The following is a 14,271-nucleotide window of genomic DNA, read 5'->3' on the forward strand; positions in this document are numbered from 1 at the left end:
CCCCAAGAACACCATCCCAACCGTGAAGCATGGAGGTGGAAACATCATTCTTTGGGGATGCTTTTCTGCAAAGGGGACAGGACGACTGCACCGTATTGAGGGGAGGATGGATGGGGCCATGTATCGTGAGATCTTGGCCAACAACCTCCTTCCCTCAGTAAGAGCATTGAAGATGGGTCGTGGCTGGGTCTTCCAGCATGACAACGACCCGAAACACACAGCCAGGGCAACTAAGGAGTGGCTCTGTAAGAAGCATCTCAAGGTCCTGGAGTGGCCTAGCCAGTCTCCAGACCTGAACCCAATAGAACATCTTTGGAGGGAGCTGAAAGTCCGTATTGCCCAGCGACAGCCCTGAAACCTGAAGGATCTGGAGAAGGTCTGTATGGAGGAGTGGGCCAAAATCCCTGCTGCAGTGTATGCAAACCTGGTCAAGACCTACAGGAAATGTATGATCTCTGTAATTGCAAACAAAGGTTTCTGTACAAAATATTAAGTTCTGCTTTTCTGATGTATCAAATACTTATGTCATGCAATAAAATGCAAATGAATTACTTAAAAATCATACAATGTGATTTTCTAGATTTTTGTTTTAGATTCCGTCTCTCACAGTTGAAGTGTACCTATGATAAAAATTACAGACCTCTACATGCTTTGTAAGTAGGAAAACCTGCAAAATCGGCAGTATATCAAATACTTGTTCTCTCCACTGTATATGTGACCGTACATACATACCCCAACCAGAAGCCATGGATAACAGGCAACATCCGCACTGAGCTAAAGGGTAGCGCTGCTGCTTTCAAGGAGCGGGACTCTAACCCGGACGCTTATAAGAAATCCCGCTATGCCCTCCGACGAACCATCAAACAGGCAAAGAGTCAATACAGGATTAAGATTGAATCGTACTACACCGGCTCTGACACTCGTCGGATGTGGCAGGGCTTGAAAACTATTACAGACTACAAAGGGAAGCACAGCCGCGAGTTGCCCAGTGACACAAGCCTACCAGACGAGCTAAACCACTTCTATGCTCGCTTCGAGGCAAGCAACACTGAAGCATGCATGAGAGCACCAGCTGTTCCGGATGACTATGTGATCACGCTCTCCGTAGCCGATGTGAGTAAGACTTTTAAGCAGGTCAACGTTCACAAGGCCGCAGGGTCAGACGGATTACCAGGACGTGTACTCCGAGCATGTGCTGACCAACTGGCAAGTGTCTTCACTGACATTTTCAACATGTCCCTGACTGAGTCTGTAATACCAACATGTTTCAAGCAGACCACCATAGTCCCCGTGCCCAAGGACACTAAGATAACCTGCCTAAATGACTACCGACCCGTAGCACTGACGTCTGTAGCCATGAAGTGCTTTGAAAGGCTGGTCATGGCTCACATCAACACCATTATCCCAGAAACCCTAGACCCACTCCAATTTGCATACTGCCCCAACAGATCCACAAATGATGCAATCTCTATTGCACTCCACACCACCCTATCCCACCTGGACAAGAGGAACACCTACGTGAGAATGCTATTCATTGACTACAGCTCAGCGTTCAACACCATAGTGCCCTCAAAGCTCATCACTAAGCTAAGGATCCTGGGACTAAACACCTCCCTCTGCAACTGGATCCTGGACTTCCTGACGGGCCGCCCCCAGGTGGTAAGGGTAGGTAACAACACATCTGCCACGCTGATCCTCAACACGGGGGCCCCTCAGGGGTACGTGCTGTCCCCTCCTGTACTCCCTGTTCACCCATGACTGCATGGCCAGGCACGACTCCAACACCATCATTAAGTTTGCCGACGACACAACAGTGGTAGGCCTGATCACCGACAACGATGAGACAGCCTATAGGGAGGAGGTCAGAGACCTGGCAGTGTGGTGCCAGGATAACAACCTCTCCCTCAACGTGACCAAGACAAAGGAGATGATTGTGGACTACAGGAAAAAAAAGAGGACTGAGCACGCCCCCATTCTCATCGACGGGGCTGTAGTGGAACAGGTTGAGAGCTTCAAGTTCCTTGGTGTCCACATCACAAACAAACTATCATGGTCTAACCACACCAAGACAGTCGTGAAGAGGGCACGACAAAGCCTTTTCCCCCTCAGGAGACTGAAAAGATTTGGCATGGGTCCTCAGATCCTCAAAAAGTTCTACAGCTGCACCATCGAGAGCATCCTGACTGGTTGCATCACCGCCTGGTATGGCAACTGCTCGGCCTCCGACCGCAAGGCACTACAGAGGGTAGTGCGTACGGCCCAGTACATCACTGGGGCCAAGCTTCCTGCCATCCAGGACCTCTATACCAGGCGGTGTCAGAGGAAGGCCCTAAAAATTGTCAAAGACTCCAGCCACCCTAGTCATAGACTGTTCTCTCTGCTACCGCACGGCAAGCGGTACCGGAGCGCCAAGTCTAGGTCCAAAAGGCTTCTCAACAGCTTCTACCCCCAAGCCATAAGACTCCTGAACAGCTAATCATGGCTACCTGGACTATATGCACTGCCCCCCCACCCCCAATTTGCACTGCCCCCCCGCCCCCACCCCACCTTTTTACGCTGCTTCTACTCTGTTAATTATTTATGCATAGTCACTTTAACCCACATGTACATATTACCTCAACTACCTCAACTAGTCGGTGCCCCCGCACATTGACTCTGCACCGGTACCCCCTGTATATAGCCTCCCTACTGTTATTTTATTTTACTTCTGCTCTTTTTTTCTCAACACTTTTTTGTTGTTGTTTTATTTTACTTTTTTATAAAAAAATAAATGCATTGTTGGTTAAGGGCTGTAAGTAAGCATTTCACGGTAATGTCTACACCTGTTGTATTCGGCAAATGTAGCAAATAAAATTTGATTTGATTTGATTATGTGTTGTTGCTTCCATAGCAGAGGGTAGATTGTGATATTTGACACTTATGGCAGCACTGGTCACAGTGGAATGGAGTCAAGGAGAGGACATTTTGAATTTTAATGGGCCAAGGAAAGGACAGGAGGTTAGTTAAGACTGTTGGTACTCAACCTGGTTTCAACCTCCTCCTCCATACTTCCCAATGTGGGTTTCCTGTTCTAAGCTGACTGCGTGTATGCATGTATGCGCATGTGTGTGCGTTGCATTCATTTTTGTGACGGCTAAGAGAGCAAGATGCAACTGAGGCTGTTATCGCACAGGAAGCACAGCCCTTTCTGTGGGCTCCACTTCCTCCTGAGAGAAAGGGAGGGTGCAGAGGAGGCCTATTATAACGCTGGAACAGCTGTCACCACGGAGACCAATGTTCCATTGTATGTCTGCCAGGCTGCCGTCTTGTATTATGGTTGTTTAGAATGTTGCGTTACCGGTAACGCTTCTCCATGTTATCTGTGTCTCTCTCTATGTCCCAATATTGTTAAATGGCTCCTTCACTTGTCTCCTCCCCTACACAATGGTGACGAGGAGGTTTTTAAGACTATTTGGGACATGACACAGTCCATCCCGAGGTTCCTCGATTACACACACGTCTGTGTCTGTGGCTTCAGTCATATCTGTGCCTGTGAAGTCGCTGCCAGGCCCTTAGGGACAGTGATAAGCTGATAGCAGATACTGATAGACTTCCAGTCATTGCGCTAACGCTAGTAAGCATTGGCTTGCGAAACCACCTCTAACCTCCTTCATACTGGACACAGAGACATAAAAAGGGTATCCACAAGTTAATTTGACTCTAGGGAAGTAGATTAAGGGCCTCATTGCCAAAATCCTGAAGTATCCCTTTAACCCCCTTGTTTTGTGTGTGTGTGTGTGCATGTTGGAATATTTATCTTTATCATCTGCCTGGATACTTTATGTAAATACTCTAAAGCCCTAAACGAACAGACATGCACACAGATACAACACTAAGAGATAAGACCTCTAACATACAACACATATAGAACCCTAAGCCTCCTTGAATTGGGTTTTCTCACACGGATGCCAAACTCACAACCTCAGTTCTAGGGTTGCTGCGATGTTCAACTGCAAAGCACAAAACACATTCACTTTCAATTCAACCTGGAGCTCCTACACAGACCCACCCACCTCCTTATGATCAAAATACCATTCCCTTTGTAAAGTAAATCATCAACAGTCACACTGCTGTTTGGAGGGCTTTTGAATTTATGCCCAATGTAAGTCTTATGATACAAAAAGTGTTTTAAAACAGAATAGAAGTACTCTGAAACACCCAAAGTGGTTCTTCAATCTGAATATTGGTGTTTTTAAGAGAGTGTTGTGAAAACACTGTTTGGGGTTTCAGTTCATGTAAAAGCCAAGATCAAAACACACACAAAAATATGTTTTTGCAGACTGTCTCTCTCATACAATCAAGTGGTTAAGAAATGCAAATAGATTTCATGATAAGGGCCTGTGGAGAATATATTTTTTGTGGAATTCCACCTTCATTTTTTCAATGCTTTATTTAGACAGATTAAAAACAGGAGGAGACAGAGAAGGAGTGAAAGTGGGACAGGTGGAAGTGGGAATTGAATCCCTGACTTCTGAGGCAGTAAGATGGTACATTTCATTAACATTTTATTGGAATTGTACACACATTCACACTGTAAAACATTATTATTGAATTCAAATTGACTCACAAAAAACCCAACATACTTAATAAAAATGAATGTAAGTCATTTCAATGATTTGTTCATTTAATTTGACCATTAAAAAAAAATAAAAAATCCAACTTAATATGTTGCTCAAAATGTAAGTATACTATGAGGATAACCAAAGATAGAGAGAACTGGGTGATTGAACCCATTGGAAGTCTGGTTTTAATCTCCTTGCACTTCCTAGCTTGCCACTTGGCTCTGTTTTTAGAGGATTGTGAGTAATTTTACACAATGTTGTATGCACCTTTGAAAAAAGAAAAGTATACTTCTATATTAGTATTAATGAACCCTTTACACTCGTGGGAATTGGCCTATATGGATAGGGCTAAATTGAAATGTTTCTTACAAAATAAATATGAAATACATAAGCATTACCTCTGTAGCTCAGCTGGTAGAGCACGGCGCTGGTAACGCCAGGGTAGTGGGTTCGATCCCCGGGACCACCCATACACAAAAATTTATGCACGCATGACTGTAAGTCGCTTTGGATAAAAGCGTCTGCTAAATGGCATATTATTATTATTATTATGGTAGCAGTTGAAAGGGAACAGTTTGGAGATAATGGGAAAATGATTAGCCCAAAGTTGAGGACACACCTGACCGACACAAGACTGAATCCAAACATTACACTGTTTATTTTATGTGCGTTTTCCATTTACTGTACTCTTTGCCACATTTGTCGATAATGAAATCTGAAAATACTCTGGATACATTCAGTAATATAATACGAATATTCCTGGAAAATGTGGGGTAGGTGCAACATAAGGCAAAAAAAGGCAAGAGTTTGAGTGAGAGGACTAACTGGTGTCTCAAAGTGGCCACACCTCTCCAAAATGTGCTCAGTTCCTCAGTAATTTCATTGCACTTTTATGAGTCAAAGAAGATTCTTCAACAATAAGGTGCTTTGAGCTCTCCTAGCTGTGCCGTTGAGGAACTAGAGCAAGCACACTTGGAGTTGTTTTGTTTGGAACACAAGCCTGCATCCCCGCCTTCACACAATTACTGTTGTAGTTTACGCAATCCAAAAACGGCCCATTAGACATCGCAATCTGTGTCAGGTGGGCATCATTTGAAAGCTTGTTCTATTGCCAACATGACTAGCTAAGTTATAAAATATGATCTTACCAGTGGAGGCTGCTGAGGGGAGGACGGCTCATAATAATGGCTGGAATGGAGCAAATGGAATGCATTTGATACCCTTCCACCTATTCCGCTCCAGCCATTACCATGAGCCCGTCCTCCCAAATTAAGGTGCCACCAACCTCCTGTGGATCTTAGTGTTAGGCTTTGACAAGGCAATTCAGAGAAACAGATTGTAATTTTGGTGCGTATAGAAAGGAGTCATGAGTGCATTCAGGTGCTTGTTCTGCGGTCAATTTTCTTCACAATAGACAAACATAAGCTATGTTCTGTTCAGAACAACACATGGTATGAGGCCATGTAATCTTGTAACTGTACATTAAACATAGTGATACAAAACTTTAACACTGTATATGACATTCATTTTATGATATGGAAATGTGGAGTGCAAATTTGGACTCACGGGTGTTTGGCTTGCTTGTATGACATCGAAGCAGTCCCACTGGGCACAGACGTCAATTCAGCATCTATATCACGTTGGTTCAAGGTAATGTCATTGAAATTATGTGGAAACAACATTGATTCAATCAGTGTGTGCCCAGTGGGGTATTTATTATAATCCTCAACGTCTCATCTTTCAAAATACATTTAGTCCTCTTAATTTACAGCATTTCCCTCACTCCGACAACAAAACATTTGCAAAAGTTACCCAATTAGCAGGAGGGATGATGTCAAATTCTTGTCACCTGCGGTGCTAAAGTTCAGAAAGGCTGTGAGTCAAAACCTATAGCGTAGAGCCTGAGCTCTGATGTAATTTATATCATGTTACTGTACAGCCAAAATAAATGTTCAACCCGTATATGGGTATGAGTGTAAAGGGCTAAGCAGCTTGCCATGAGTTGTAATGGATCATGATGAACGGATATCAATACCGTCAGGCAAAATGACGTTCGATGATGAGACGACCCATTCCCACATTCTCAACGTAAAACTTTAGAGGCAGATACAGTGTCCTGCAATGCCTGCCAAAATGGGTTAAACTGGCAAATGATCAGATACATAAGTCAATGTTAAATATTAAAATACTCCAGAAGAAGTGATCTAATTCTGCACTAGATAGGATTTGAAACACCAAAATACTGGATGCAGAGACATAAAAATAGTATCCATGAGTTCATCGGACTCTGGGGAAGTAGATAAAGGTCTTCATTGCCAAAATCCTGAAGAATCCCTATAAAGGTTAGGGTTTAGGGTAGGGATGTCCCAAGGATCCCAAAAAGCGCTGACCCTACGGGCCATTCCCACCGTGAATTCTGTCCTGTGGTAGGTAACTCCTGGCGAAGACCATTGTCAGCAAGGAGCAAAGGTAAACACAGGTATATTTGCAATGCAAAGCTACAGAGGGTAGAGCAAGCAATACTGTACATGCAAAGTACACACACACAAACACCACTCAGGGGCAAGTATGTGAGATGAACACGGTTTCTCAATTACATAGTCACTAGCACTCGCTAGTGGCCAGCGTGTGCAGGACACATGTTTATTCCAGGGAGTGTAGAACTGTAGGCCCTCTGCTAATACATTAATGCATAATTCAATATAGGCCTATCCTTCCTTCCTCCTGTTTTTAAAGACATTACTAATCTGACATGACTGGAACTAGGTTAACTGCAATGTACAGAAACAGAGTTTGCACTTATCCAATATGCTCATGTCAGGCTTCAAGCAGGTCCCTAATCTCTCAAAAGGGAACACCACCACATGCTAAAACATCTATTCCCTCTGGCCTGTATGGGGCATTCTTCTCTCCTAAGTCGTATGTCTGCTGTTGTGTGTGTGTGTGTGTGTGTGTGTGTGTGTGTGTGTGGTAGCATAGTGCCACCATGCCACATAGAAAAGAGAATGTGATGCCAGTTTGTTTAAATTGAACTCTTATCGAGAAATATGAAAATAATACTGTGTGTGGTAGCTGTTTTCGATGCCAGTAAAGGCAATATTCTGCTTTTATCACTCTTTCTTTTTACCCCCATATTTCTCTCTCTCCCCCTCTGCCTTTATCTGTTGAGCACAGGGGTTGATGGCACCTTAATTGGGGAGGACGTGCTCGTGTTAATGGCTGGAGCGGTATGAGTGGAACGGTATCAATAATATATTTTCCATGTGTTTGATGCCATTCCATTTACTTCTTTCCAGCCATTATAATGAGCCGTCCTCCCCGCAGCAGCCTCCACTGCTGCTGAGTATAAACTGGGGTCCAATAATTAGTTGGTTTGGCCCATTGAGATAGGTACACTCCCCTACTGTAAATATATAGTAGCAGAGGACATACTGTAGTCTGATTGTGTGTGTGCGCGCTTACCTTCTGTAGATATTCTCCCTTTCCATGGAGCCACTCCTGTTCCACCCTCTGAAATTACACACTTCAGAACTTTGTCAGGTCCTTTTTTCCAGACTTAGGAAACACATGCAGGTATAGATATACACAGATATAGATCATCTGAGGAGCTCATTCAAAGAGACAGATCCTAGTGAAGATATCTTTATTTCAGTCATTACATAGATATGTCAAATTTGGGTTATTTGCATATTGTGTTGTATTTTATGGCAACATTTTATATCACATCCTATGACAATTACATTTGAGTCATTTTATCCAGAGCGACTTACAGGAACAATTAGGGTTAAGTGCCTTGCTCAAGGGCACAGTGACAGATTTGTCACCTGGGATTCAAACTAGCAACCTTTCGGTTACTGCCCCAACGCTTTTAACCACCAGGCTACCTCCCACCTCCAATAAAATGGTGTAAATGGAAATCACAGGTTTCTGGACATAGAAAGACGGAAACTGTCAGAGGTGTCTGACCATTACTCGTATAATGGAGAATAGAGTGAGAAAACCAAGAAGGAATTTTCAATAAAGCATCAAACCAAACTGATCAATCCCCTCTGTTGGCATGAACACTCGACTTGACCCTCTACTAGTTCTTTAGAATTCAGCCAGGGTCTGTTTTCCTGGATTTACCGTATGTATCCACATAAGGCTTGGTGTGCCCAGCTTGTTGTCCATATGTCCATGAGTTAGTTATAACGCATTGGATCAAAGTTGTGGCAATGTTGTTCTACTTCTCTGTTCTACTCTTCTCTGTTTCTCCTCGCTATGTATTTGAAACTTCATACACACGTGTGCACGAGACACACACACACACACACGCACACACACACACACACTCCGGCCCCACAACTTTATTTGGCATTCTCTTGGGTGAGTAAGGATCTTGGCTTTGGGTAATTTCAAAATGTTTGCCTTGAAGTGATTTTACTGCGGAGCCAGGAGAGTGAGAGTATGTTTTCTCTGTTACTTCAAAACACACACACTCTGCATGCCTATTTTCTTTGTTCTGTGTAAATATTAATGTATACTCGGCCAGATGGACAAACTCTCCCCTTCACACTGTTAGCACAGTGTGTGTGTGTGCACGCGCATACGTGTGTCCTGATCTTACTATAGATTAATATAAACCTGACTTTTCTTAATCTAAAAAAGCCTCCGTGTTACATGATAAACCAGCTTTAGGCTGGATCAGTGACATGGGCTCAATAGTCTGACAGTGTGAGACATTACAGTGTGGATGTCTTGTGGGAAGACAGAGAGAACGACAGAGACAGAGAGAACGACAGAGACAGAGAGAACGACAGAGACAGAGAGAACGACAGAGACAGAGAGAACGACAGAGACAGAGAGAACGACAGAGACAGAGAGAACGACAGAGAGAACGACAGAGACAGAGAGAACGACAGAGACAGAGAGAACGACAGAGACAGAGGGAACGACAGAGACAGAGAGAACGACAGACAGAGAGAACAACAGAGACAGAGAGAACGACAGAGACAGAGAGAGGGACAGATCAGAATGTGGCGATTGAGGCTAAGGGAGAGACACATAAAATCTCTCTTTTCTTTATCAACAGGACAGTAAACTGAAGGGCAGCACAGGGGCAGAATGCAGCCAGGGCCTGCTGTGTGTGTAATGAGAAACAGAAGGGCTGAGATGGGCTTGACTGATACTAGGGACGTTTGGTTCAAACTCTCTCTACTGTGATCTACAGAGTCAAGATTAACATGTATTCATCTAACAGAGCCAAGTATGTGTGTTCTTTGCCCACCCATTATCCTATCCCACAACGTGACCCTACACAGACACCCACATACACACAAACACGGCTAGTCTGTTGATCTCCTAATGCTGCCATTAATGCAGGGTTCATGGCTGGGCACTGATTCGGCAAGGAGCTGTGATAGCACACTGTTTTCCAAACATCAGAACTCATCACTGGCACCGTTGTTAATAATTACAGCAGAGAGGGGAGAGGGAGGAATAGAGGGAGAGAAAGAGAGAGAGAGACGGGGAGATAGGGGTGAAGGGACAGTGGGTATCTTTCATGGGTAATGTGACATGCGTTACACTGCATTAGCCCGAAGGGATATTCCCAGGTCAAAGCAGCGCTCAGGTCTCACATGATGGTCACACTCGGTACTGAGAGAGGGAAACAGCTCTGGAGAAAAGGGTTGTAGAGTAAACAATCATTGAAAATTCTTCCCCCGAAGGGTTTGGGGTGGTGAGATTCAAGTTTACGTTACAGTAGTTTGTCTTTAGGGAGATTTGACTCATTGACTTCAATGAAGTACAATCAACTCCTGATGAGTGCACGCTGTCGTACACCAGTCCTAATTCAAGTACTGTACATTATTTGTACTGGCTCAGGATTTGGTTTAGTGCAGTTTTGTATCAGGAGTCAATTGTAGTGATAGGTTGATGTCCAGGATGTCTAAAAAAAAGAACATTTAAACTGATATCTTTCTCTTTCGTAATTTATACAGTGAGGGAAAAAAGTATTTGATCCCCTGCTGATTTTGTACGTTTGCCCACTGACAAAGAAATGATCAGTCTATAATTTTAATGGTAGGTTTATTTGAACAGTGAGAGACAGAATAACAAAAAAAATACCCAGAGAAAACGCATGTGAAAAATGTTATAAATTGATTTGCATTTTAATGAGGGAAATAAGTATTTCACCCCCTCTCAATCAGAAAGATTTCTGGCTCCCAGGTGTCTTTTATACAGGTAACGAGCTGAGATTAGGAGCCCACTCTTAAAGGGAGTGCTCCTAATCTCAGCTTGTTACCTGTATAAAAGACACCTGTCCACAGAAGCAATCAATCAATCAGATTCCAAACTCTCCACCATGGCCAAAGCCAAAGAGCTCTCCAAAGATGTCAGGGACAAGATTGTAGACCTACACAAGGCTGGAATGGGCTACAAGACCATCGCCAAGCAGCTTGGTGAGAAGGTGACAACAGTTGGTGTGATTATTCGCAAACGGAAGAAACACAAAAGAACTGTCAACATCCCTCGGCCTGGGGCTCCATGCAAGATCTCACCTCGTGGAGTTGCAATGATCATGAGAACGGTGAGGAATCAGCCCAGAACTACACGGGAGGATCTTGTCAATGATCTCAAGGCAGCTGGGACCATAGTCACCAAGAAAACTATTGGTAACACACCACGCCGTGAAGGACTGAAATCCTGCAGCGCCCGCAAGGTCCCCCTGCTCAAGAAAGCACATATACATGCCCGTCTGAAGTTTGCCAATGAACATCTGAATGATTCAGAGGAGAACTGGGTGAAAGTGTTGTGGTCAGATGAGACCAAAATCGAGCTCTTTGGCATCAACTCAACTCGCCGTGTTTGGAGGAGGAGGAATGCTGCCTATGACCCCAAGAACACCATCCCCACCGTCAAACATGGAGGTGGAAACATTATGCTTTGGGGGTGTTTTTCTGCTAAGGGGACAGGACAACTTCACCGCATCAAAGGGACGATGGACGGGGCCATGTACCGTCAAATCTTGGGTGAGAACCTCCTTCCCTCAGCCAGGGCATTGAAAATGGGTCGTGGATGGGTATTCCAGCATGACAATGACCCAAAACACATGGCCAAGGCAACAAAGGAGTGGCTCAAGAAGAAGCACATTAGGGTCCTGGAGTGGCCTAGCCAGTCTCCAGACCTTAATCCCATAGAAAATCTGTGGAGGGAGCTGAAGGTTTGAGTTGCCAAACGTCAGCCTCGAAACCTTAATGACTTGGAGAAGATCTGCAAAGAGGAGTGGGACAAAATCCCTCCTGAGATGTGTGCAAACCTGGTGGCCAACTACAAGAAACGTCTGACCTCTGTGATTGCCAACAAGGGTTTTGCCACCAAGTACTAAGTCATGTTTTGCAGAGGGGTCAAATACTTATTTCCCTCATTAAAAATGCAAATCAATTCATAACATTTTTGACATGCGTTTTTCTGGATTTTGTTGTTGTTATTCTGTATCTCACTGTTCAAATAAACCTACCATTAAAATTATAGACTGATAATTTCTTTGTCAGTGGGCAAATGTACAAAATTAGCAGGGGATCAAATACTGTTTTCCCTCACTGTACACTGTGTAAAAACATTAGGAACACCTTCCTAATATTGAGTTGCCCCTCAGAACAGCCTTAATTCGTCGGGGCATGGACTCTACAAGTTGTCGAAAGCATTCCACAGGGATGCTGGCCCATGTTGACTCCAATGCTTCCCACAGTGTCAAGTTGGCTGGACGTCCTTAGGGTGGTGGACAATTCTTGATACATACTCAAAACTGTTGAGCGTGAAAAACCCTGCAGCGTTGCAGTCTTTGACACACTCAAACCGGTGCGCCTGGCACCTACTACCATACCCCGTTCAAAGGCACTTCAATCTTTTGTCTTGCCCATTCACCCTCTGAATGGCACACATACACTATCCATGTCTCAATTGTCTCAAGGCTAAAAAATCCTTCTTTAACCTGTCTCCTCCCCTTCATCTACACTGATTGAAGTGGATTTAACAAGTGACATCAATAAGGGATCATAGCTTTCACCTGGATTAACTTGGTCAGTCTGTGTCATGGAAAGAGCAGGTGTTCTTAATGTTTTGTACACTCAGTGTACAACAGCATCAATAGAGCGCTCCATGTTCAATAACACAGCAACAGATCCCTTACTATTTAAGGAAGAAAAACACAAAACTACAAGGCATATGAAGACAAAAACAACTTCAAATGTATCCTTTCCCCTCCCTCTCACCCAACTCCCCAATAACCGTCTCTTGGCTTGTCATGCTCGCCATTAAAGCATAAGAAATCAATCTGTTTTTACAATTGGGTGGCAGTCCACAAAGCTACAGAATACTAAAAGAATCCTACGTGAGAGAATCTCTGAACTGTTTTTGCCATAAACCTATTGTGATAATGTTTGGAATGTGTTGCCATTTATGATTGCCTCACATGAAGTCAGACCCAATTAGATCAGTAGTTTAAGGAGAAACAGCTACATTTTACATTTACATTTTAGTCATTTAGCAGACGCTCTTATCCAGAGCGACTTACAGTTAGTGAGTGCATAAATGTTTCATACTGGCCCCCCGTGGGAAACGAACCCACAACCCTGGCGTTGCAAGCGCCATGCTCTACCAACTGAGCTACAGGAGGCCCTACAGTTGAAGTCGGAAGTTTACATACACCTTAGCCAAATACATTTAAACTCAGTTTTTCACAATTCCTGACATTTAATCCTAGTAAAAATTCCCTGTTTTAGGTCAGTTAGGATCACCACTTTATTTGAAGAATGTGAAATGTCAGAATAATAGTAAAGAGAATGATTTATTTAAGCTTGTATTTCTTTCATCACATTCCCAGTGGGTCAGAAGTTTACATACACTCAATTAGTATTTGGTAGCATTGCCTTTCAATTGTTAAACTTGGGTCAAATGTTTTGGGTAGCCTTCCACAAGCTTCCCACAATAAGTTGGGTGAATGTTGGCCCATTCCTCTTGACAGAGCTGGTGTAACTGAGTCAGGTTTGTAGGCCTCCTTGCTCGCACACGCTTTTTCAGTTCTGCCCACAAATGTTCTATAGGATTGAGGTCAGGGCTTTGTGATGGCCACTCCAATACCTTGACTTTGTTGTCCTTAAGCCATTTTGCCACAACTTTGGAAGTATGCTTGGGTCATTGTCCATTTGGAAGACCCATTTGCGACCAAGCTTTAACTTCCTGACTGATGTCTTGAGATGTTGCTTCCATATATCCACATAATTTTCCTTCCATGATGCCATCTATTTTGTGAAGTGCACTAGTCCCTCCTGCAGCAAAGCACCCCCACAGCATGATGCTGCCACCTCCGTGCTTCACGGTTGGGATGGTGTTCTTCGGCTTGCAAGGTCCCCCTTTTTCCTCCAAACATACGATGGTCATTATGGCCATACAGTTCTATTTTTGTTTCATCAGACCAGAGGACATTTCTCCAAAAAGTACGATCTTTGTCCTCATGTGCAGTTGCAAACCGTAGTCTGGCTTTTTTATGGCCGTTTTGGAGCAGTGGCTTCTTCCTTGCTGAGCGGCCTTTCAGGTAATGTCGATATAGGACTCATTTTACTGTGGATATAGATACTTTTGTACCTGTTTCCTCCAGCATCTTCACAACGTCATTTGCTGTTGTTCT

This window comes from Coregonus clupeaformis, chromosome 14 (assembly GCF_020615455.1).
Source record: "Coregonus clupeaformis isolate EN_2021a chromosome 14, ASM2061545v1, whole genome shotgun sequence".
NCBI lineage: Eukaryota > Metazoa > Chordata > Actinopteri > Salmoniformes > Salmonidae > Coregonus > Coregonus clupeaformis.